Genomic DNA, 25,868 nt, shown 5'->3' with positions numbered 1-25,868 from the left:
TTCTCTCATCCCCTCCACCTTCCCCTCTGCTCCACTCCCCATCTCCTCCTCAGAGAGGATAAAGCACATTGCTTTGAGAAAGAACCAAGGCCCTCCCTTCTATATCTAGGCTGAGCAAGGTATCCAACCAAAAAGAATAGGTTCCCAAAAAGCCAGGACAAGCAGTAGGGATAAATCCTGGGCCACTGCCAGTGGCCCTGCAGTCTGCCCCAGCCACTGTCACCCATATTCAGAGAGACTAGTTGGGTCCTATGCTGGTTCCTTCCCTGTACAGCTGGAGTTGGTGAGCTCCCATTAGCTCAAGTAGACTGTTTCAGTGGGTGTCCCCATCATGGTATTCACCTCTTTGCTCATATTCTCATTCCTCCCTCTCTTCAACTGGACTTTGGGAGCTCAGTCCAGTGCTCTGCTGCGGGCCTCTGCCTCTGTTTCCATCAGTTGCTGGATGAAGGTCCTATGATGACATTTATCTGACTACAGAACAAGGCCAGTCCAGGCACCCTCTTCTCTATTTTTTAGAATCTTAGATGGGGTCATCCTTGTAGACTCCTGGGAATTTCTCTAGTGCCAGGTTTCTTGCTAGCTCCATAATTCACCATGCCTTTTCAATACTGAGGCAGAAAATTAAAGACATGAGCCTATATATCACATGATGTTGATATCATAATGCCTTTGTTTTTGTAATTACAGGGAGCCTGGGAAGACTATGAAAGTTGTGAGTATTTCACTTTTTGGTGAGGAAAAATGTAAATGCTAAGTTATGTATGGTGTCCCTTACTGTCTCTGTCTTCTCTTTGAAAAGCCACCCAACTTGTTGCAAATGGCCAACATGGTTTTTTGAAAAGTGTTTTGAGGTCCCCTCAGTATTGGAGCAATCTGCCTTCCAGGGTTCCACTGAGAGCAGGGTGCCTTGTCCTCTCTTAGGATTGGAGGGGGAGTGGTGGGAGAGTATGTAAAGGGAGTAGGAGGAGGGGAGGGAGTGGTAATTTGAATTGATATTTTTTAAAGTAATAAAAAAATAGACTTAAAGGTTTTGAAAAAAAAAGGTGTTTCAATACCTTTTTACAGCCAAGATTCTGCATAGATTTCTGTGAGGCTGTGTACAGAAAGGTTGCTTTTGTTTCATATTCTTCAGTATCTTGTGATTCTAAGAGGATGTGATTCTGTATGGGGTGATGGTTTATGGGGGTTATCATTCATACTCCCACACACACTTTAAATGAACTTTATTCTTTATTAGCTCATCTGGTCTTCATGATATTTGTGCGTGGGGGCTATTATAATCCTTGATTTAGAACAAAAATGAAGAATCCCTGACTCATAATTGTATGTAGAAACTAAAGACATGAATCCATATGGGTAATACAATGCTCTTGCTTCCATGGTTGAGCCTTAAATTCTTCGTAAAGAATCTGAGAGCGTCCTCAGAATGGCTGAGCGTTGATTATGTGGTTCAGAGATGCTGCCCATCCATGGAAAGTTGCCTCCATGTCCTATCAGCTACACATACTTAAACTATGATGTTTCCACATATGCTTGAAGTCACTCTTGTGAAAATACAGTTAGAAATTATTCAGTTTTAGTATATTTTTTACTCTGAAACAGCAATACATTTATCCCAGGCTGGCCTCTATCTCATTATATGGTTGAAGCTGACCTTGAACCCTGATCCTCTTTCCTCTACCTCCTGAATTCTGGGATTATAAGTAGATACCACAAAGTGTGAAGCAGCTGGATTTGTTTTATATTGCTTACATGAGGATTAAGGATCCTAGGTCTCATTTTGTTCTGATATCCCCCCGGGAACTGTAGATGGAGTGGCGGGGATGCGTCCTGCCACCGGGCTAGCTTTACACCCGAAATAATTACACGGAAACTGTATTCATTTAAACACTGCCTGGCCCATTTGTTTCAGCCTCTTATTATCTTATTTTCACATCTTGCTTTAACCCATATTTAGTAATCTGTGTAGCACCATGAGGTGGTCGCTTACCAGGAGAGATCTTAACCTGTGTCCATCTCAGAGAAGAGAAGCATGGCGACTGCCTATGGTGACTGCCTGAAACGTCTGCCCCACTCTGCTTCCTTTCTCCCACAATTCTGTTCTGTCTACTCTGCCTACCTAATTTTCTGTTCTATTAAAGGGCCAAGGCAGTTTCTTTATTAACCAATGAAAGTAACCTTCTACATCAGGGAACATCCTTCTACACTGGAGACTGGAGGATGGCCCAGCAGCACCCCAAGCTGTCTCCATACACTCATGTGCACATTAAACATGCTCCCTGAATGTTTTATGATTATTAGTTGCTGATATCTTCACAGTTACTCTGTTTTCTCCTAGACTTCTCGGATGGCATACCTATTCCAGAATCCAGACATACCGTAAGAGCACCTTTGTGTGTCTCCTATAGAAATACAACTCTGTTTGGGTTCTGTGTATGTTATTCTTTAAAAGACAGTTTCCTTTGTGGAGTTCAGGTAGTTTTTTGAAAGACAGTTTCCTTTGTGGAGTTCAGGTGGTTTTCCAGCCAGTGGGTGTCCAGCTCTTTGGTGTTGTTGACATCATCACTTCCATTAGATTGAATCATAAAAGCAGTCCCCGCAGAAATGACACTCCCTGTTCTATTAAGGATTGTGTGCTTGCAGTGTTAGTGAAATTGGGAAGTACAGTGCAGGAAAGGCTCGCTCCATCTCTCCTGGGGTCATTTGCAGCACCAGTGGAGCTGTATGCCCGCCCTTTGTTCTCTAAGCCATCCAGAGAAAGCCAGACCACTGTGGAGTGTACAAAAAAGCCCAATTCTGACAGTACTTTCTTTTCTATAATTACAGATGGTTTCCACCATGGTAGGAAGCTGTAAGTATCTGAACTCCCTCCCTTGTTCGGGAAATACCTTGGTATTTCATTCCTGAGAAGCCTTACTCAGAATTCTTGTTGGGAAGGGAAGTTGAAGGTTAAATGAGAGGAAATAATTCTGTGATAGAGACTCCATGGAAAATCTCAAGTAGAACTGGGATTAATTTTGTGTGATCCAGTGTGGCTTCCCCTGGTACAGTCTGTCCTAATGTTCTTACAGACATAGCCCAAGTGGGAGACACCGATGGAGAAGATCAGCAAAACTTTGATAGTAATGAATGTTTTCCAGGTAAGTAACAGCATGCCCAGTTGAAATCGACAGGAGAGGATCAAGCATGCAGGTTGTACATTCTGTTTGGCAAGCTGAGGCAATGGGAAAGTTATCATTGAGATGGAGATTGTGTGCTTTTCCTTCCAGGCATAATGGTTCAAAAAGGGGTAAGAGCAAAGCACACCAAACCCCCTGCCAATTAAGCTGATCTGGGGGTGTGGGAAAGAAGGCTCTTTGATTAAGAACACTGACTGGAGGACCAGATATGAGTCTTAACACCCATATAGCTACTCACAACCATCTGTAACTCAGTTCAGGGTATCTGATGCCCACTTCTGGTCTTGGCTGGCACTGCATTCATGTGGTATACAGGCATTCATTCATATGCCAGCAATACAAATGAATAAACTTAAAAATAAATAAATATGGTCTTTACCAGGACACCCATCCTTCCTGCCTCTGTTGCTGCCAAAGCTTCTAGCCTTTGGCTGTAATTAGTAGTTCTCCTTGGAAATTGTGTGTATTCTGATGTGTTCTGGGAAAAGTAGATACTTGGTTTTGACGGCGAGTTTTGATTGGTTAATTATGATAGAAGGAACTGTCAGTTGGACATCTGGTTTTGACGGTGAGTTTTGATTGGTTAGTTATGATAGAAGGCACTGTCAGTGGAGCACAGCTCTCTATAGTCAATGGCATGGACCTGAGTACAAAGTTCTCATAGTGTGGGCCCAGTAATGTAGAAGAAGCCAATCCTCTTCTGACTGTTTCTGCGGGACTTGCAGCAGTACCTCCATGTTTCTATTCAGCTTTTATATAGAGGGCAAGGTATGGGTGGATGGCAGAGTGAGTAGGCTGGCTTCACTGCACCTTCTGTAACCTAAGATGTCAGTGAACCAATGGAAAGCTGATGCCGATCTGGTGTGATCTACTATGATGTGTCTTCTGTAGGCAAAAGCGAATGACCCACTCTGTTTACTTTCTTCCAGATGCTTTTGAAGTACAGCAGTGGGAGGTCAGAAAGGAATCTAGCACTGAAAATCCTGGTATGTAACTGCATTGCATTCTAGGTCTACTCTGTCATGTGGGTAAGGTGTCATTGGGTTTGGGGATAGAGGGAAGGATGTATGTAAGCCAATTTCCAGCCTGTGCTCCTCACACTAGACTGGCATTTAGGGTAAATGAGTCAAAGGACACATTGATACCTATCTTGGAGCTTCTGACCTTGTACTTGAGGATGGATCTGGGACACTTTTCAGACATTCTGAGTTCGTAATGGGTGTGTAAGTTCCCAGGATTTAAAGTGCATGGCCATTTGTATTTTCTCTCTTGTGTCCTCTCTGGATTATCATCTCTATGTCTGAACCTCACTCTCATTTCCTGTCTCATCAGATCACCTTGCCAGGTCTGACTATGTGTTCTGTCCTCTGAGCTGTCTGTTTAGTGTAGTTGTCACCTGCCTCTGCTGAGTCAAAGGGCACTAGATTCCCCAGATGTCTTCTATACAACCCCCGCAGTAGGGGAGGGTCTTTCTCCATTGCAAAGTATGTCTGGTAAGACATAGTTGAGTCTCAATAGGTCATATGGTCCACACCTTTCCTTGTGTGAAGGTGTTGTTCTTGCCTAACTGAGGAAAGCAAGGGAGCTGAAGAGAGTGGAAACAGGGTTGCTAAGGACAACACAGTTAGCAAGCAAAGTGTTGCTTCTCATGGGAGAGGAGACCCAATGGGAACATTCAAAACTCATAAATAGAAGCCAGTCGAAAACTGTTCCAAACAATCTTGATAGCATGGACGTTGGAATGTGTGGTAGCAGCCACTCACTGTGGTTATCTTGATCCCTGCAAGAAATAACCAACAATGTCGCAGAGCTTTGTGCCACAACTCCTTCCCTATTTTGAACCTATTCCTCCTCTGTCCCTAGTGCTCAATGTGCTGTTCCTAGCCCCACCTGAATCATCAGATGAAGATGTTGTCATCATAAAAAAGAAGAGGAAGAAAAAGAGGAGGCACTACTACTGATGAAACGTCTCCAGTATTGCCCTAGTGAGTACTGGATATCCAGAGACTCCATGAAATTAAAAGCATTGAGGTCATGGGAAACAGAAATGGAGACAGACAGACAGTCTGAGCCTCCAGTTCACTTGATAGCAGACCTTCACCTCGATAAAGAATTGCTATGTGGGAGACTTACTGCTCCCTGGATCCATTTCACCACCCTGTTGTGCTTGGCTTCTCCTGCTGTTCTGATCTGTCAAATACAAACTCTGTTGGGAGTTATTGCTCCATTGTTCCCGTGTTCTGAACATTCTGACTTTTCTGCCTGTTGCAGTTAGGGACTTTCCACCTGACCATTAGACCATGGTTAGGTTGTCTAGTAAGTTGTTTAGTTACCCATATACACAAGAAGAACTTGTTGTCTAGTAAGTTGTTTAGTTACCCATACACACAGGAAGAATTTCCTCCTTTCCCTTACCCTATATTTACCTGTATTATTCCCTTGAATAAACAAGACTTGATCAGAAAAAAAATGAATGAATGAGACTTAATCAGAATCCTGTCTTGTCTCCATCTCTTGTGTCTCTTGTCTCATCCCATTCTCTCTCCCTCTAGAGTCCCCGTTGACTTACACGTGGACCGGGGCAAAGTGGCACCTAATGTGGGTATAATTAAGAGGTGTCTTCTGAATCTCATTAAGTAGAACAGCGATTATGGGACAAGCAATTCATTAACATGAAATGAAACATGCATTCAAGGCACGAGGGGTAAATGTTAAAATTAAAAGGTCATTTTTTGAGTATATTAAAGATGTTTTATAGATGAGAAAAGATAATAGTCAGAGAGGTCTTAAAGATTATTATTAAGAATTTGGACCAAGAAAGGTCCCTATAACTGCCTCTTTAAAACTAGAATTAATAAATTTTTGCTTTAGAGGCATTAAGATTTTGTAATTGCCAATATTATTGGGGTAGGAGAGAAAATATTACTAAAAGGTAAGTTAGACAAAAAAGGAGTCTAAATATTTGCAATGGACAATATGGGTTCTTTAATTTTGTGTTGAGAAGGCTCAAATTAATGCAGCCAGCATTAATTTTTTCCTATGTTAACAGGCAAGTGGAGCTTATGATGACCCTAATCAGCAGGCTAATACCCCAGTTGAAATACATGAATAACTGTGAGAGAAATAGGCATGGAAGCATGGGAGAGAACTGTGGTTCTTGGATTAAAGTTATCCAGAAATCTAATAAGCCTTATATTGAATTCCTGGCTAGACTAAAACAAACGATAAAAAAAATGTAATTGGAGAAGAAACAAGAAACAACTAAATATGCCAAACATATAAAAATGCCAGTGAGGGTTGTAATGAGTTATGCTATCAGTTTAGGAAATATCAATAGCTATAGGAAGGTATGAAAAGATATATTCTATCTAAAAGTAGAAAACTAATTGGCTGCTGAAACTATGGCCACCACTTCTTATAATTTGCAAAAGGAAAATAAAAATTTAAAAGATTTAAAATGCTTTGGATATGAACAAATCAGTTTCTTATCAAAGAAGCTCAGACAAAATTAAAAATAGTTAAAGAGTATATTTAAAAATTCTTCTTGAATAGAGTATAACCTATGATCACATACAAATTTGTCTGGAGATCTGACATTTGAAAATTTGGAAATGCTCAAGGGGAACATTGGTAGCTTTTTCCTTTGTTCAAGAGGACAGTGGACATTTACATCATTTACATACTAATGCTAATCGCCTACATGTTCAATATAAAATTCCATTTTGACAAGGTAATCATGCTTTAAAGCTCAACAGCAAATTAAAAAATTAAAAAGGAAGAATTTGGTATGGAATTAATGTGAGATTTTTGGAAGAAGTAGGGCAACATTACATTAATTCATATTAAATTTCTTAAGTTTGCCCCCAAGGGGATATTGTAACCAGAGCAGAGAAATATTTTGCTTATACCCCAAATGTTGAAAATTTGCCGTAGATACTGAATGGCAGCCTGCATTGCTAATGGTGGATGGGAAAAGGAATGGTCTTGTCTCTCTGCAGGATGAATGACACCATGGCTCCCAAAGAAGATATTCCAATATTGGCCACGGTACAATTATATTCATGGAAGCGACCTCGACAACATCGGTCTTCACCACCACCACCAGTTTGGGGACAGAATGAATCAAGCCGAGAATGAAATGATAAGTGGAAGCTGTCTCCTGGCATGGGGAGATGGAGGAATCGGGGATAATCGCATTGCCTTACTCACAGCCCCTGATGCAATTCAGATGCATATTTGGAAGATCATAACAGCCTTAAAACCTGCTCAGCTTTTTAATGTCTTATTTATTGGAACAGCAATATCTGCTTCTACTTAGACTTACCTTGTCTAAAAGTATTGATGTTACTGCTTGTGTGTCACTACCATATGTATTTTTAGTTGGAAGAATTAAGTTTACAATTGGAATTATTATGATTGTTAATTGTATTCATTTATTAATTCCTCTGCTAAGTTTAATCCTCATAAGCAATCATTTATGATATTACAGCAGCGTACACATATTTGGCTGCCTGTAAACTTGGGTCATTCTTGGGCTCAAAATCCTCCAGATCATATTGTTGTAGAATTCTTCAAAAAGATATTGAAAAGAACAAAGTGCATGTTAGGTATACTAATGGCTGTATTTCTTAACCTTATTGCTGTTGTTGCTACTGCTTCTGTGGCTGTTATTGCTTTACATACGTCCTTGCAGACAAAACACTTTGTAGAGCAATGGCATAAAGACTCTCATGAGCTCTGGATATAGCAAGCTCAAACAGATGCTCGACTTCAGACTGAGATTGATGTATTTAAGCAAACTGTGGGATGGTAGGGAAATAAATATTTATCTTTACAAGAACAGATTGCTTTGCGTTGTGATTGGAATTCAACCACTTTTTGCATTACTGATTTGGCTTATAATGATTCTTTACATGAATGGAAGGTTATTCAAGCTTATCTTTGGAGCAGGACTACTTGTGTCAAAGAATATATGAATGGCATCAAGAGAAAAGGGTGGAGTGCTGAGGTTAAGAGATGGATGAGAGTGGAGAAACCTGGCAAGCTACATTCAGTAACACTTTTTTTTATGGTTTATTTTTTTTATATTTAAAAATTTCCATCTCCTTCCCTCCTCCTCCCCCCTCCCTCCCCTCCTCCTCCCCCTTCCCTCCCCTCCTTCTACCCCTTCCCTCCCATCCCCTCCCCTCCACCCATACCTCCCGTCCCTCCTTCTCAAGGCCAAGAAGCCATCAGGGTTCCCCACTCTATGCTAAGACCAATGTCCTCCCATCTCCCCCCAGGTCCAGGAAGGTGATCGATCAAGCTGAGAAGGCTCCCACAGAGCCCGTCCATGCAGAAGAATCAGAGCTCAGAGCCATTGTCCTTTGATTCTCAGTCAGCCCCCGCTGTTGGCCACATTCAGAGAGACGGGTTTGGTCGCATGATCCATCAGTCCCATTCCAACTGGAGTTGGTGATCTCCCATTAGTTCTGTCCCACCGTCTCCATGAGTAAATGCACCCCTCTCGTTCCTGACTTTCTCCCTCATGTTCTCGCTCCTTCTGCTCCTCATCAGGACCTTGGGAGCTCAGTCCAGTGCTCCAATGTGGGGCTCAGTCACCTTCCCCATCTGTCGCCAGCTGGAGGTTCCCTCACGGTCCTGACTTTCTTTCTCATGTTCTCTCTCCTTCTGCTCCTCATCAGGACCTTGGGAGCTCAGTCCGGTGCTCCAATGTGGGGCTCTGTCATTTTCTTCATCTATCGTCAGGTGGAGGTTCTATGGTGATATGCAAGAAATTCATCAGTATGGCTATAGGAACTGGCCTTTTCAGGCTCCCTCTCCTCTGCTGCCCAAGGAACTAACTGGGGGCATCTCCCTGGAAACCTGGGAACCCCTCTAGGGTCAAGTCTCTTGACAACCCTCAGGTAGCTCCTTATTAAGATATATGCTTCCCTGCTCCCATATCCACCCTTCCTATATCCCAAGCACCCCATTCCTCTGAGCTGCCCCTGTTCTCCCCTTCACACTTTTCTCTCCCCATCTTCCCTTGGCCCAGTCTTGCCCAACCCTCAAGTTCCCAATTTTGCCTGGCGATCGTGTCTACTTCCAATATCCAGGAGGATTACTATATCTTTTTTTGGGAGTTCACCTTCTTATTATCTTCTCAAGGATCCCAAATTTATAGGCTCGATGCCCTTTAATTATGGCTAGAAACCGAATATGAGTGAGTACATCCCATGTTCATCTTTATGGGTCTGGGTTACCTCACTCAGAATAGTGTTTTCTATTTCCATCCATTTGCCTGCAAAATTCAAGATGTCATTGTTTTTTACCTCTGAGTAGTATTCTAGCATGTATATATTCCACAGTTTCTTCATCCATTCTTCCAATGAAGGGCATCTAGGTTGTTTCCAGGATCTGGCTATTACAAATAATGCTGCTATGAACATAGATGAGCATATGCTTTTGTTGTATGATTGGGCATCTCTTGGGTAGATTCCCAATAGTGGAATTGCTGGGTCCTGGGGTAGGTTGATCCCGAATTTCCTGAGAAACCGCCACACTGCTTTCCAAAGTGGTTGCACAAGTTTGCATTCCCACCAGCAATGGATGAGTGTACCCCTTACCCCACAACCTCTCCAGCAAAGGTTATTATTGGTGTTTTGGATTTTAGCCAATCTGACAGGTGTAAGATGATATCTCAAAGTTGTTTTGATTTGCATTTCCCTGATAGCTAGGGAGGTTGAGCATGACCTTAAGTGTCTTTTGGCCATTCGAACTTCTTCTGTTGAGAATTCTCTGTTCAGTTCAGCGCCCCATTTTTTAATTGGGTTAATTGGCATTTTACCGTCTAGTCTCTTGAGTTCCTTATATATTTTAGAGATCAGACCTTTGTCAGTTGCAGGGTTGGTGAAGATCTTTTCCCAGTCAGTAGGCTGCCTTTGTGTCTTAGTGACAATGTCCTTTGCTATACAGAAGCTGCTCAACTTCAGGAGGTCCCATTTATTCAATGTTGCCCTTAAAGTCTGTGCAGCTGGGGTTATGCGTAGGAAACAGTTCCCTGTGCCCATTTGTTGTAGAGTACTTCCCACTTTCTCCTCTATCAAGCTCAATGTGTTCAAATTATATATTGAGGTCTTTAATCCATTTGGACTTGAGTTTTGTGCATGGTGATAGATATGGATCTACTTTCATTCTTCTACAGGTTGACATCCAGTTATGCCAGCACCATTTGATGAAGATGCCCTCTTTCTTCCATTTTGTACTTTTGGCTCCTTTATCAAAAATCAGGTGAGCATAGGTTTGTGGTTTATGATCCCGGTCTTCTATACGATTCCATTGGTCAACCTTTCTGTTTTTATGCCAATACCAAGCCGTTTTCAATACTGTATCTTTGTAATAGGGTTTGAAGTCAGGGATGGTATTGCCTCCAGAAGAACCTTTATTGTATAAGATTTTTTTGGCTATCCTGGGTTTCTTGTTTTTCCATATAAAGTTGATTATTGTCCTCTCAATCTCTGTGAAGAATTTTAATGGGACCTTGATTGGGATTGCATTGAATCTATAGATTGCTTTTGGTAGAATTGCCATTTTTACTATGTTGATCCTCCCAATCCACGAGCAGGGAAGATCCTTCCATTTTCTGGTATCCTCTACAATTTCTTTCTTCAAAGACTTAAAGTTCTTGTCAAATAAATCCTTCACTTCCTTGGTTAGAGTTACTCCCAGATATCTTATGCTATTTGTGGCTATCGTGAAAGGTGATACTTCTCTGATTTCCCTCTCTGCTTCCTTATCCTTTGTGATAGGAGGGCGACTGATTTTTTGGAGTTGATCTTGTAACCTGCCACGTTACTGAAGGAGTTTATCAGCTGTAGGAGTTCTTTGGTGGAGTTTTTGGGGTTGCTTATGTATACTATCTTATCATCTGCAAATAATGAAAATTTAACTTCTTCCTTTCCAAATTGAATCCCCTTGATTCCCTTATGTTGTCTTATTGCTATTGCTAGAACTTCAAGCACTATATTGAAGAGATAAGGAGAGAGTGGACAGCCTTGTCGTGTTCCTGAATTTAGTGGGATAGCCTTGAGTTTCTCTCCGTTTAATTTGATGTTAGCTGTTGGCTTGCTGTAAATAGCTTTTATTATATTTAGGAATGACCCTTGTATCCCTAATCTCTCCAAGACCTTTATTATAAAAGGGTGCTGAATTTTGTCAAATGCTTTTTCAGCATCTAATGAGATGACGATATGGTTTTTTTCCTTCAGTTTGTTTATATGATGGATTACATTGATAGATTTTCGTATGTTGAACCAGCCCTGCATCTCTGGGATGAAGCCTACTTGATCGTAATGGATAATTTTTCTAATGTGTTCTTGGATTCGGTTTGCCAGTATTTTATTGAGAATTTTTGCGTCAATGTTCATGAGTGAGATTGGCCTGTAATTCTCTTTCTTGGTTGAGTCTTTGTGTGGTTTAGGTATCAGGGTAACTGTAGCTTCATAGAAGGAATTTGGCAGTGACTCTTGTGTTTCTATATTATGAAATACCTTAAGGAGTATAGGTATTAGGTCTTCTTGGAAGTTCTGGTAGAATTCTGCATTGAAACCATCTGGTCCCTGGGCTCTTTTTGGTAGGGAGGTTTCTGATAACAGTTTCTAATTCTTCGCGACTAAGAGGACTGTTTAGAGCATTTACCTGGTCCTGGTTTAACTTTGGTATATGGTATTTATCTAAAAAACTGTCCATTTCTTTTACATTTTCCAATTTTGTGGCATACAGGCTTTTGTAGTAAGATCTAATGATTTTCTGAATTTCCTCTGTGTCTGTGGTTATGTCCCCCTTTTCATTTCTGATCTTATTAATTTGCGTGTTCTCCCTCTGCCGTTTGATTAGTTTGGCTAAGGGTTTGTCAATCTTGTTGATTTTCTCCAAGAACCAGCTTCTTGTTTCATTGATTCTTTGGATTGTTTTCTGTGTTTCTATTTTGTTGATTTCTGCCCTCAATTTGATTATTTCCAGTCTTCTACTTCTCCTAGGTGAGTCTGCTTCTTTTTTTTTCCAGAGCTTTCAGGTGTGCTGTTAAGTCACCAATGAGCGCTTTCTCCGTTTTCTTTAAGTGGGCACTTAGTGCTATGAACTTTCCTCTTAGCACTGCTTTCATTGTGTCCCATAGGTTTGAGTATGTTGTGTCTTTGTTTTCATTAAATTCAAGAAAGACTTTAATTTCTTTCTTTATTTCTTCCTTGACCCAGGTGTGGGTCAGTAGTTGACTGTTCAGTTTCCATGAGTTTGTGGGCTTTCTGGGGGTAGCATTGTTGTTGAATTCTAATTTTAATCCATGGTGATCCGATAAGACACAGGTGGTTACTAATATTTTTTTGTAACTGTGGAAGTTTGCTTTGTTACCAAGTATATGGTCAATTTTCGAAAAGGTTCCATGAGCCGCAGAGAAGAAGGTATATTCTTTCCTATTTGGGTGGAATGTTCTATAGATGTCTGTTAAGTCCATTTGGTTCATTACCTCCATTAAGTCTTTCAATTCTCTGTTAGGTTTCTGTCTGATTGACCTGTCCATTGGTGAGAGAGGAGTGTTGAAGTCTCCAACTATTAGTGTGTGTGGTTTGATGGCTGCCTTGAGTTCTAGAAGTGTTTCTTTTACATAAGTGGGAGCTTTTATATTAGGGGCATAGATATTCAGGATTGAGACTTCATTCTGATGGATTTTTCCTGTTATGAGTATAAAGTGTCCCTTTCCATCTCTTCTGATTGATTTTAGTTTGAAGTCAACTTTTTTGGAAATTAGAATGGCCACACCCGCTTGTTTCTTAGGGCCATTTGCTTGATAAACCTTTTCCCAACCCTTTACTCTGAGTAGATGTCTGTCTTTGTGGTTGAGGTGTGTTTCTTGTAAACAGCAAAATGTTGGATTCTGTTTTCGTATCCAGTCTCTTAGCCTGTGCCTTTTTATAGGTGAATTGAGTCCATTGATATTAAGTGATATTAATGACCAGTGGTTGTTAACTTCAGTCATTTTTAGTAGTAGAGTTTGTGTGTTTCCCTTCTTCTAGTTGTGCTGGTGAAGGGTCGCTAGATGCCTGAGTTATTGTGGGCGTTGTTGGACTCCTTGGTTTGTGATTTTCCTTCTATTACTTTCTGCAAGGCTGGATTTGTGGCTGCGTATTGTTTAAATCTGTTTTTGTCCTGGAATATCTTGTTTTCTCCATCAATGGTGAATGCAAGCTTTGCTGGGTATAATAGTCTAGGCTTGCATCCATGTTCCCTTAGTGTCTGTAGCACATCTATCCAAGCTCTTCTGGCTTTCATGGTTTCCATTGAGAAATCAGGTGTAATTCTGATAGGTTTCCCTTTATATGTTACTTGACCTTTTTCCTTTGCAGCTCTTAATATCTGTTCTTTATTCTGTATGTTTTGTGTTTTGATTATTATATGGCGTGGGGATGCTTTCTTTTGATCCAGTCTATTTGGTGTTCTGTAGGCTTCTTGTACCTTCATAGGAACATCCTTCTTTAGGTTGGGGAAGTTTTCTTCTATAATTTTGTTGAATATGTTTTCTGGGCCTTTGAGTTGTAATTCTTCTCCTTCTTCTACCCCAATTATTCTTAGGTTTGGTCTTTTCATGGTGTCCCAGATTTCCTGAATGTTTTGAGTTAAGAATTTGTTAGATTTGTTTAGTTCTTTAATCTGTGAGTTTATTTCCTCTATAGTATCTTCAGAGTCCGAGATTCTTTCTTCCATCTCTTGTATTCGGTTGGAAATACTTGTCTCTGAAGTTTCTGTTCGTTTACTCAGAGTTTCCATTTCCAGTCGTCCCTCAGATAGTGTTTTCTTCAATACCTCCATTTCATTTATCAGGTCTTGTACTGTTTCCCTTACCTGTTTGATTGCTTTTTCTTGTTTTCCTTGTTTTTCTTGGGTATCTTTGAGAGATTTATTTATTTCGTCTACCTTTTTGTTTGTCATCTCCATTTCTTTATGGCAGTTTTTTACCTCCTGTTTAAGGTCCTCTATTATTTTCATAAAGTACTGTTTAAGGTCGGTTTCTTCTATATCTTCTGGGGTAGGGTGTTCAATTCTTGTTGTTTCGGGATGTCTGGCTTGTGGTGATGTCATGTTGCCTTTCATGTTGTTGGAGGAGCTCCTGCTTTGGCGCCTGCCCATCTCTTCCTTCAAAGGGAGCCCGGAGGCGTTTGGTGTCCTAGACCAATCTTTGCTGTGACTGAAACTGGTTGGATATCCCCAGTGCCAGAGGAGGACCTATTCCTTGTGACACAATCTGAAGAAGCCCGCACTCCCTTGCAGGAATCCTCAGACCTGCCTGGAGGTCCGTGTCTGACCCCTTTGGGTGGATGGCCTTAGAACAGGAGCAGGACACCTGAGAACACTAGGGAAAGCTTGGGAGACACAGGGACGGGAGAAACAGACACAAGCCTGCAGAGGGAAGTGGGGGTAGGGGGTCTGTGCTCTCTTCCAGGGCAGGTTGCCCCAGGGTCCGCCTTCACTCACCAGTTCAGATGGAATGTCAGTGCACAGGATCAGGGATTCCAGGCAGCCCAGGGTCGCAGCCCAGACAAAAGGGCCAAGGTGGGGGCAGGGCGGGATGGAATACCACACAGCGAACCTGGCAGCACAATCTGAAGGAGCCCGCACCCCTCCACAGGAATCCTCAGACCTGCCTGGAGGCCAGAGTCTGACCCCTTTGGGTGGATGGCCTTAGAACTGGAGCAGGACACCCCAAAGAATGATGGATCCTCTGGCAGACTGTCAGGTCCCCTTGCAGGCCAAGCAGCTCTCAGACAAAGGCCTTACCTTGCCCCGGGCAGTCAAATGAAGGAGGGGACCTCCCACCAGTCTGGGTGCACTCAATTCCAGGTCCCCAGAGCCCAAACAGGCTGAGCTGTGGGATTTTGTGGCCCCAAAGATGGGAGGATGAGGCAGGGGGACGGGGGGAGGATTCTGGGTGCAAGCTGGGAAGGGACAGGGAGAGAGAGGCGGTATCCGGGGAGAATAACCCCTGCAGGAAGAGCAGGAAGTGTGCTGGAGGCAGGGGGAGTTGTGGAGTGTAGGTGGTCCCTCTCCGGGCAGCTGCTGCGGTTCGGGCACTCACTCCTCACTCACCCCAAAGAATGATGGATCCTCTGGCAGACTGTCAGGTCCCCTTGCAGGCCAAGCAGCTCTCAGACAAAGGCTTACCTTGCCCCGGGCAGTCAAATGAAGGAGGGGACCTCCCACCAGTCTGGGTGCACTCAATTCCAGGTCCCCAGAGCCCAAACAGGCTGAGCTGTGGGATTTTGTGGCCCCAAAGACAGGCTCAGTAACACTTTTTACAGGAGTGAGGAAACTTGTTGGAGAGAGAAAAATAATTGTCCAAGAGCTCTTTCCACTTTGAGGTAGCAAGGTCCCTAAAGCCTGTAGTACCATCCAGGTTAGAAACCACAACTCTGCCTTGCCAGGGGCTTCTTCACGTTTGAGTTGCTGGAGGCACTGAGAGTAGAACAGAGACACAGGAGATGAGGCCACATATTGGAAAAGTGCATCCCAGGCCAAACAGACCATGCACATAACAGAGTCCTTAGGAAGTAGATGTTCTCAGACTATGATGGGTGGGTAACCCAGAAAGGGCTGTTAAGCCAATGCAGTCTCATCTCTAGTGAAATAATCCTTTATTTCTCCTCTGTTGCTAGACTGAAGGTACCTTGTATAAGTGCTGGCCTTCAGTAGCTGGAGGCAGTTAAGTGTTAGCCAATGAGCAGAATGCCCTCCATGACCCTAGAACTTAGTACAGAGCTCCTTCCATGAATCCATGGACAGTGACTTTGTCACCTGTTAAAAACCTCTGATGAGATCCAGAATCCTGCTTTATTCCTGAATCTCCTCTCTTAAGCCTCTTTAGAATCCCAATCCTACCAAGGTAGTACTCTCTGTCATCCCAAACTTACCTCCAGAAAAGCCTAGGTGTATTGGCTCAGGTTGCCAACTTGACACAAGCTAGAGCTCCTTGAAAGGTAGGAACCTCAATTGAGAGAATGCATTCATAAGATAAAGCTGTAGGTCATTTTCTTAATTAGTGATTGATGGAGTAGAGCCCAGCCTATTGGGAGAGGGTCCTGGGTTCTATAAGAAAGAAAGATGACTAAGCCATGAGAAGCAAACCAATAAGCAGCATCTCTCCATGTCCTATGCATCAGCTCCTGCCTCCAGGTTCCTGCCCTGTGTGAGTTCATGCCCTTACTGTTTTTAATGATGAACTAGGAACTGGGGACAAAATAAACCCTTTCCTCCCCAAGTTGTCTTTGATCATGGTGTTTTATCACAACCATAGAAACCCTAACTATAAGACTAGATATGTGTTTGTACAATATATACATATAGCAATATGTACACAACTAATAAGGCTTAATGTGTTCCTTGTTCCTGAAATATTTGTGTTTTTAAAAAACTAGAGAACATCACACCAGATAAACCAGTAGCTGGCAAATAGTTGGTATTTGTTTTGTCTTGTGGGCTGTGTGTGTGTTGGGGTGATTTTTGTTGTTGTTGTTGTTTGGTGGTTTTATACAGGTTCTCACTATGGAGCTCAGTTGGGCTGCAACTCATCATAGACTGACTGTATTGGTTACTTTTCTTCTTGTCTTGACAAAAGCAACCAGGCGGGGTGTTTTGCTCAGATTCGGATGGCATAATCCATCAAAAAGAGAGTGCATCACCAGGTCACGTTGCATCTGTAGTTACGAAGCGCTGAGAGATGAATACTTGTGTTCATTTGATTTTGTAATTTTGTTCCTTTTTCCCCAGTCCTCTACACTAGCTTAGGATATGGTGGTGCCATCACAGACAGAAGATCTTCAGTTCAGTTGCATAGACATGCCCCGTAGTGAGTAGTCTTATAAATTCTAGAGTCATCAACTGTAGAAGGAAGGTTTCTCATCACAACAGCACTCCCAGGCTTCCCAGGGTTTGAAAGGGCTTACGTGGAATGAGGGAGTGCACATGGGAATTTCCAGTACTGAATCTGCGTAAGAACTTTCAAATTGTGAAAGGCTGTCACGCTACTACCATCCTAAGACTACATAACAAATTCCAACTATTTTATCACATATATATGACCTGTAGATATGACTGAGTTCTTCTCTTCCTCAGGTCCCCAAATCTCATTCCAGGATGTGACCCTTGGTCATATAGGTTATAGCCAGACTATATATCCTTGGATTCAAGGGTGTCTCAGAGAGCTTGTCACAACCAGTTAAATGAGAATCAATAAGATGTGCCAGTAGATAATCACTTGTATCCAGATAAAATAGGACAACAGTCTCTCTTGAATGTAAACATTCAAGACCATTTCAAGATATTTAGCTTTTTTCACCAGGGATATGCCCTGTCTTTCTCCCTAAAAATGAAGGAATGATATGGACGGTATTTAGAGGAAATGATTGTAGTGAGAATAAATCCTTGTTACCTGGGCAACTAGCACGGAGTAGTTAATTCCTATAAGTCCTAATATGGACCTATTAATGTATGATTCTAATATTCATATTAATATAATATTAATATTATATTATTAATATTAATAATATAATATTATTAATATTATATTATATTATATCTGCATGTGTAGAGATGGTGAAGCCCACAATACCATTTGGAAGGCCTGTTCTAGCCTTGCTCCTGGCAACTCCACAATCCACGGGGATTGTTATTTGAGGCAGTGTTATTTGAGGAGAGGAGATATATTTCAGGCTATCTCCAGCATCTGCTCCTCAGAAGGAGTCCCCACAGGCAGGGGGACTGTGTGCTGAACCTTTCTCTCTGTGGAGTGGATGAACAGGGACTTCTGGCAAGGAGGAGATTTACATGGCTAAGAACTCAATATCACAGTCTATCTTCTTGATTCTCAAAGAATGTTGCCAGTCTGGGGCTTTGACATCCACTTGTCAGTTGAGGAAACTGAATTTTGGAAAATGGAATGCCTCATACCCAAGTTCAAGGGCTTCTGATGAAGATGCATGAACATGATAGCACACAGGCATACAAGCACACAGGCACTCAGAAACACGGGGTGTAAGAAAAGAACTATTAGGGCCTGCATGACAGATAAAAATGACTGAGCTCTTACACCTTCCCATGGGGAGATCTGCTGTACAATTGGAAGATGGATGGCACTAGCTTGCCCTGCCCTGACCTTTACTTCCTTTTTCCCTCCCTAGTATCACCACAATCAAGAAAAAAATCATACCTGCAAAGTGTTTCACACTCCAGGACACATCCTTCTACCTGGCTTTTTATGGACAACAGTCAATGGAACCACTCTTGAGCAGCTTTAGCATCTGTCTGCATAGAGCAACACAGCTCTCCCAGATCAATCTCAGGACCCAGACTGCTCTCTCTCTTAAACATTGGTTTTTTTTCTTTTTTTGTTTTCAAGTTATTTTAATAGCTTACAACTTTTAGTGATCTTTATGAGTGTTTTAGTATCATAAAAATATAATGCCTATATATCAAGAATATTAGTCAACGCATTTTGGGTTTTTATTTTTATTGATTTTTATTGAGCTCTACATTTTTCTCTGCTTCCCTCCCTGCCTCTCCCCTCTCTTAACCCTGCCCTGAGGTCCCCATGCTCCCAATTCACTCAGAAGATCTTGTCTTTTTCTACTTTCTACTTTCCATGTAGATTAGATCTATGTAAGTCACTCTTAGTGTCTGCATTGTTGTCTAAGTTCTCTGACAATGTGTTTTGTAGGATAGTTTTCTTTGTTTTATGTTTAAAAACCACTTATGAGTAAGTACGTGTGATAATTGTCTTTCTGTGTCTGGGTTACCTAACTCAAAATAATGTTTTCTAGCTCTGCCCATTTTCTTGCAAAATTCAAGCTGTCATTATTTTTTTTGCTGTGCAGTACTCCATTGTGTAAGTGTACCACAGTTTCCTTATCCATTCTTTAGTCGAGGGACATTTAGGTTGTTTCAAAGTTCTGGCTATGACAAACAAAGCTGCTATGAACAACGCCTGTTTGCGCTCTATGCGCTATCATACAGTTCACGAGCTTTGGGCAAGGGCCTGGAGGTTGAAACACACAAAGACACACATAGACAGAGAGACAGAGACACAGACCTCTAGTCACTTGTAAGAAGCCCTTTATTCAATAACACCACAGAGGCTTATATACCCAACACAGTCAGGTGGGCCAACAGGTAAAAACATTATCCTCTAATCCTCAAGGCCAAGGCAACACGTGCTCATGAAGCAGAGCTGGTAAACAACTTTGACACAGCCTTCAGTAACTCAAATCAGAAGGAAAGTAAAGATCTCTAGCAGGGAAGAGCAGCTGGAGGCCAGGACTCCAAACGGTCCCAACATTTAAGTGTACTTCCCACTTTCTCTTCTACAATGTTCAGTGTGGCTGGCTTTATATTGAGGGCTTTGATGCATTTGAACTTGAGTGTTGTACATGGTGATAGATATGGATCTTCTTTCATTCTTCTCCATGTTGTTCACCCAGATTTTCCAATTTCAGAATTCCCTCAATTTGTGTTTTCTTTATTACCTCTATTTCAGTTTTCAAGCCTTAAACTGTTTACTTTACCTGATTGTTTTTTTCTTTGTTTTCTTAAGTTTCTTTAAGAGATTTAGTTATTTCTTGACAGGCAGTGGTGGCATAGTCTTTTAAATCTAGCACTTGGGAGACAGAGACAAGTGGATATTTGAGTTCAAGTCCAGCCTGGTCTACAGAGCAAGTATCAGGACAGGCTTCAAAGCTACACAGAGAAACCCTGTCTCGAAAAGTTAAAAAAAAATAAATTCATTGATTTCTTTCATTTTCTTTGTTTGTCTTTTTCTCCATTTCTTAAGGGAATTTTTAATTTCCTATTTAAAGCCCCCTAGCATTCTCGTAAAGTTATATTTAATCTTGTTTTCTTCTGCTTCTTCTGGATTAGAATGATCAGGTCTTCCTGTTGTATGATCACTGCTTTCTGGTGTTACCATGTTGCTTTTTGGGTGATTGAAATCTTGCATTGGTGCCTAGCCATCTCATACTCCAATTGGTGCCGGCAGTGTCTTTGCCTCTTGTTCCAATCCTTGCAGTTTCTGACTGTATCTTAGGGAGGTGCTCTTGGTTTGTTCTGTGCAGTCACTGTCTGTCTCGGGGAGCCACTGAGATCTTTTTTTTTCTTATTTTTCTTGGTCTGTTCTGTGTAGCTGCAGTGTACTTCAGAGTTCCTCTGAGGTCACAGGGAATGTGTGGGTTTGGAGGCAGGGTGGGACTTGTAACTTACAAAGTTCCAACATTGTGGTGGGGGCGGTGTTGGAGGAGCCTACCTACAGGAAGTTTGCCTGCTGGCTGGCTAGTGAAGGTGAGGCAGGTGGGGGAGAGTCCTGGGGTTTGTACCCATACCAGTGCCTAGAAAGTGGGTTGCCCAGCTGCATTACTGATTATGCATCCCTTGGTCTGTTCTGCCATCCTGTCTCTCTCAGGTACTCCAAGAATTCGATATCCACAAATCAGGAGGAAACAGTTTTGAGAACTCAATGCCTTTCTCCCCTTAACCTGCCATGCCTAACTGCCTGCCTTTTTATTAGAAGAAAAAGATGGAAATGGTATATTTATAATTATGCTAGCCTGTGCTATCCCTTTAAGAGACAAGCTCTGCCCCTCCATTCTCTCCCTTCCCACTACTGAGACTAGCTGATCTTGCCCCTCTTGTTTTCCTTTTCTCTATCTGTTTTTATCTTGAAGGGGTAGCTTCTGCCTTCTCCTCTTCCCCTCCCCCCTGCTTTCTTTTCTCTCATTCTCATTCCTTCTATTCCTCTCTCTCCCAATACCTCTCTATCCTTATAGCTTCCCAATACCCACTAAATAAGCTCTATACACAAGCGTTCTCTGCATGATATATTTGTCTGTCTGCCACCCCCTATGGCCTTTCTCACTTGCAAGTGGGACCTTCCAGGGTCACTCACCTGCCAAAAATCATAACGGGGGCGGGGAGGGGAGTTGCCTATGGCTTCAAAGGTTCAGTCTCTTAACATCATGACAGGGAGCATGACAGCAAGTAGGCAAACCTGGTGCTTCAGCCCAGAGGCCTTACATCTTGATAGGCAAGCAACAAGTAGTTGATAAAGAGTCACAGTGAGGGAAGCTTGAGCAAAATAGATCTTAAAGCTTTCCCCCACAGAGACAGACTTTCTCCAACAAGGCCTCACCTAATAAAAGCGTTATTCCCTTTGGGGGCCATTTTCTTTCAAACAACCAGGTATGTAAATGTGCTTGATGGTAAATTTTTTAATTTTGAAATCATAAGCATTGAGGCCCATGGACTATTTTTTCTGGTTATAGAAGAAAGGGCAAGATGCCCTGAGAAATGGATTGATAGCAGAATCAGCTTCAGAAAGAACATCTAGGAAGACTGTATGCTGTTTTCTGATTATAAGGCTAACTATGATATGAGAAAATGTTTACTCTGAAACATGTTCAGATGAATGATTGTCTTTTTAATTTGATTTATGATAAGTACGTTTGATGTGTGTGTGTAGGTCAGAGGACAACTTCAGGAGATAGTCAACTCTGTCCACGTGGACTCCAGGGACTGAAACTCAGGCTGGACTGTAGGAGTCCTTACAGATTCCTGGTTAAGGAATACAAATGAACAGTTTGAAACTGAGGTGCCTTTCTTCCTTTCTGTGTGAAGAAAGTAATCATTACAGACTCCTCACCACGGACCCAGATTTCCATCACTATATTGAGAAGCCATTGGGCTGGGTTGGCAAGCTCCTTGACCATGAGGGTGGATGTTTAAGTTTCCTGAGTGTTCCCAAGCATTCTCTCATATACAAGTATCGGCGTGGCACCTTCATTGACCCTGTCTGGCTTCTCTTCTCTAGTGGCCAAATAAAACCATACATAGGAATTTAAAATCCATTACTTTAGTGTTCCTTAAGTATTTCCTACTGGAATGTTACCTCTTTTATTGCTTTTAAATATTAAAATACCAATAAATGGAAAAGAGGGTTGACTACATTGCATTTTCATCTCTGGTTCCCTTTCACAGTGTTTTTGTTTCACATTTGTTATTGCAAAATTATCAGAATTATTCATTTTGACTAAGACTTGAGATCAGTGCCAGAGCCCCTTTTAAAGTATGCTGAGGCTCCTCAGTTGAACTCTAGCACAATAAAAGTACTATATAACTCTAATTGTGTGTGTTTATACATATATACATACATCTATAAGTGCAGCTATATAACATTTTACTACTTTTGTTTCTAACTAAGCAGGAGCACAGATGTGCTGGTTATTTTTATTTCAACTTGAACCTGGCTACAGTCATCTGAGAGAAGGAAATTCCATTTGAGAAAATCCCTCCATAAGAATGGTTTGTGGGCAAGCCTGTAAATCATTTTCTTAGTTATTGATGAGGAAGGGAGCAGACCAATGTTGGTAGGGTTTTCCTGGGCTGAAGATTCTGGGTTCTACAAGAAAGCACTCTGAGCATCCTTGGTGAGCAAGCCAGTAAAAAGGATCACTCCATTGCCTGTGCTTTCGTTCCTACCTCCAAGTTCTTATATGTGTGAGTTCTTGTCCTGACTTCCTTTGATGATGAATAGTGATATGGTAGTGCAAACCAAATAATTTCTTTCCGACCAATACTGCTTTGGTCAACGTCTTTCATCACACCAATAGTAGTCCCAATTAAGACAACTAATTACCAGAATTGTGGGATATTGCTCTAATAGAGCTGACCATGTTGGTTTGGGGAGGGTTGTAAAAAGATTGGTAAATTTGGGCTAGAAAAGCTGTTGGGTGTTAAGATCTCAGTGACCTGTTCTACAGGACCTTGGAAGGTGAGAATGTTGAGATGCCCCTTCTGTGGGCTCCACACTAGGGCTCACAGTTCTGGGCATCACAGCCCACCATTCATTAAAACCTTATACCTTGTCCAGCAGCCTCAGACTGCATTACCTCCACTGTGTGCCATACTAGGGCTCATAGCCTAGGCAACCTTACGGGATGCCATGCTGGTCCTAGGAACCGATGTAGGACTCCACCCTGATGGAGGATTCTCATTGGCTCATAAACAAACTGCCTTGGCTTTTTGATAGGGCAAGATTTAGATAGGTGGAGTAGACAGAACAGGAAGAAGGAAGTGAGATAGATGGCTCAGTCAGATGCCATGAAGCCATGCCTCTCCTCTTGGAGACAGACAAGATGGAGCGAGCTACCAGGTCAGACATGCTGAATCTTTCCCAATAAGGCACCACTTCATGGTGCTACACAGATTATTAGATATGGGTTAATCAAGATGTGAGTAAGAGGCTGAAACTAATGGGCCAGGCAGTGATTAAATGAATACAGTTTGTGTGTTGTTATTTCGGGTTTTAAGCCAGCTGGTGGCCGGGAGCCGGGCAGGATGAAAAGCAGGCCTGTCCACAGCCCCTCACTACAGAATGAAACACTGTAGGGCTGTGGCGATAAAAAAGGCCACAGCCGGTACCTCATCACTATACCACCCATGGCTACTGTCCATAAAAATCTATCTAAGCCTATCCAACAATCCCAGAATATGCATACAAACACACACACACACACACACACACACACACAGAGAGAGAGAGAGAGAGAGAGAAGGGGGGGTGAGGAGAGAGAGGGAGAGGGAGGAGGAGGAGTCTATATTCTGGTCTACAATTTTAGAAGATTTCTGCTTTACCTTAGGCCAGGCTGGATCTAGAGTCCCCAGGTTAGGTACCACCCACCACCTGCTAACACACCTTAAAGCTTGCTCAGCAACAACAGCCTGTATATCCTTTTTGCGTTCCGAAGTAGGGCACTCAGTCCCAACTGTTTTATCAAAGGCCAGACTGAACTGAGGGACACCAGGGAAGACACTGTCCACTCTGCTAAACCCATTTAAGCCTGTCTAACAACACCAGACTGAACCCCTCCACTGGGCTCCATAACTTTCACTTTGGAAGAAGTCTTAGGTTATACTAGATGCGAGGCTGGTCCTAGCAACCCAGGAAAGGCAGTTCTATGAGGGACCAGCCTCAAAAAATAAATACCTCTCAGCAGGGTGTGGTGAGGTGAGGGGATTTAGAAATATAGTAAAGAATATGAAGATGTGAATGAAAATAATAAAATAGAGAAACATATATGATAGTATAAGGAGGGAATTCCAGTGAGTACTGAAAATTTGCCCACATTTAATTCCCAACTACTTAAAATACTCCTCACCAAAAAGGTAGAAGTAAGACAAAAGACTGCATTAACATGATACAAGGAAATTGAAGGTTGTGGGCTACATTCAAAGTTAAACATTCTGTTGCTAGAACCAAACAAATCACACTCACACACTAGATCAAAACATTCTGTAGGCAAACCATTCCCAAGGTGGAATTCCAAGTTTTCTTCAAAAAGGGAACTGAAACTTAGTTGGATCCTTTGACTCTTGTTTGAGGAAGGAATAATCTACTTCTCTATTCCTGGAGTACAAGGGCTGGCTATTCACCACACCTGTTGACAATAACATTGAGAGAGCAGAACTCTCTGATCTACATTTAGGTGGGATCTTTCTTTGACACAGAAGCACAAAAACCTTAAAGGAATTTGAGGTAAGTGCCAACTCTCTGACCTTTGGTCATCATGGAAATCAGCTCACATTTCCGGACCTACACAGTTCCTCCTCTTTTATAAATTTTAATAAATCCTGTGCTTCTGCAACAAGACAGATGATTTCTCCTGCTTTAGGGGAAATACTTTTCCAATTCCCAGACTTACCTGTCTTCGGATCATGCACTCCAGTTATGCAAGTCCATGTCTTAGGTGCTGGGGTAGGGGGGAAGAATCAAAACCAATCACTGACTGCTGGACTCTGTAAATAAAAGGTTAATGGAGAAAGAACTGGGCTCTGTGTCTCTGAGCCAAATGTCTGTCAAAAGAATTCATCAGCAATTAGCTAATGTAAAGCAAGCAGATAATACCATGTGTTATGCATACTTCTATGGCTAATATATCTCCTAATTAAAGGAGTGGAGGATCACCAGGGTTGGGAATGCCCACTTTTGAATTGGTCTAGAAAATTCAGCTGTATCAAAATCTAAATTTTTCTGATCAAAAATGTAAAATTTAAGAACTCGTTGCTAGTGTCAAACTTTTCTTAGACAAGTTGTAGTCTTTTCTAATCATTAACATCTTATAGTGAACATTGCTAGTGTCAATTTTTTTCTAAGAAAAGTTCTAATCATTAGCATCCTATAGCAAACTAAAGCATTAACAGGTCGATTCCATAACATGATTTAAGAGGTCAATACCATTACACAATTTGTCAAGTCACAATTCTCTTAAATTCATTCTAATCCAAAGAAAGAAAAGGAGGGGTTCTTTTGTAATGGGTGAGACTTCAAATGCAGTGCTGCTTTTAAGCAACTGTCCCAGTCTGTGAGCAGCAGAAAAAAACAAAAAAAAAACCCTGGGTTACCCTCCTCATATCTTAAGAGGGGCCCTAGTCACTCCTTATAACTAGTCTTTTTTCCCTTCAGGGGAAAATTGAGGTCTCAGTTCTCAGGTTCTTTCAGGTTCTTTCAACATTTCAACAGCAGACTGAATACCTCACTGACATTCTGACTTATTTGTCTGAAAACAGTCAAATGCTCAGTCTGCATTTCTTGTCTGACTCCAAAGTAAACTGGACTCA

The 25,868-nt window shown here is 41.9% G+C and overlaps 1 long non-coding RNA gene across 1 annotated transcript; it reads left to right on the top strand.

Annotated features, from left to right (window-relative positions):
• The first annotated feature begins 4,105 nt into the window (after positions 1–4,105).
• On the top strand, positions 4,106–7,858 carry LOC119805868. Its single transcript, XR_005284014.1, has 3 exons — positions 4,106–4,168; positions 5,046–5,167; positions 7,181–7,858. It is a non-coding gene; the product is annotated as an uncharacterized LOC119805868 (long non-coding RNA).
• The last annotated feature ends 18,010 nt before the right edge of the window (positions 7,859–25,868 follow it).

This window comes from Arvicola amphibius, unplaced genomic scaffold (genome assembly GCF_903992535.2).
Source record: "Arvicola amphibius unplaced genomic scaffold, mArvAmp1.2, whole genome shotgun sequence".
Lineage (NCBI taxonomy): Eukaryota > Metazoa > Chordata > Mammalia > Rodentia > Cricetidae > Arvicola > Arvicola amphibius.
Note: the sequence above shows the minus strand (reverse complement) of the source record. Positions and strands in the feature narration are given on the sequence as shown.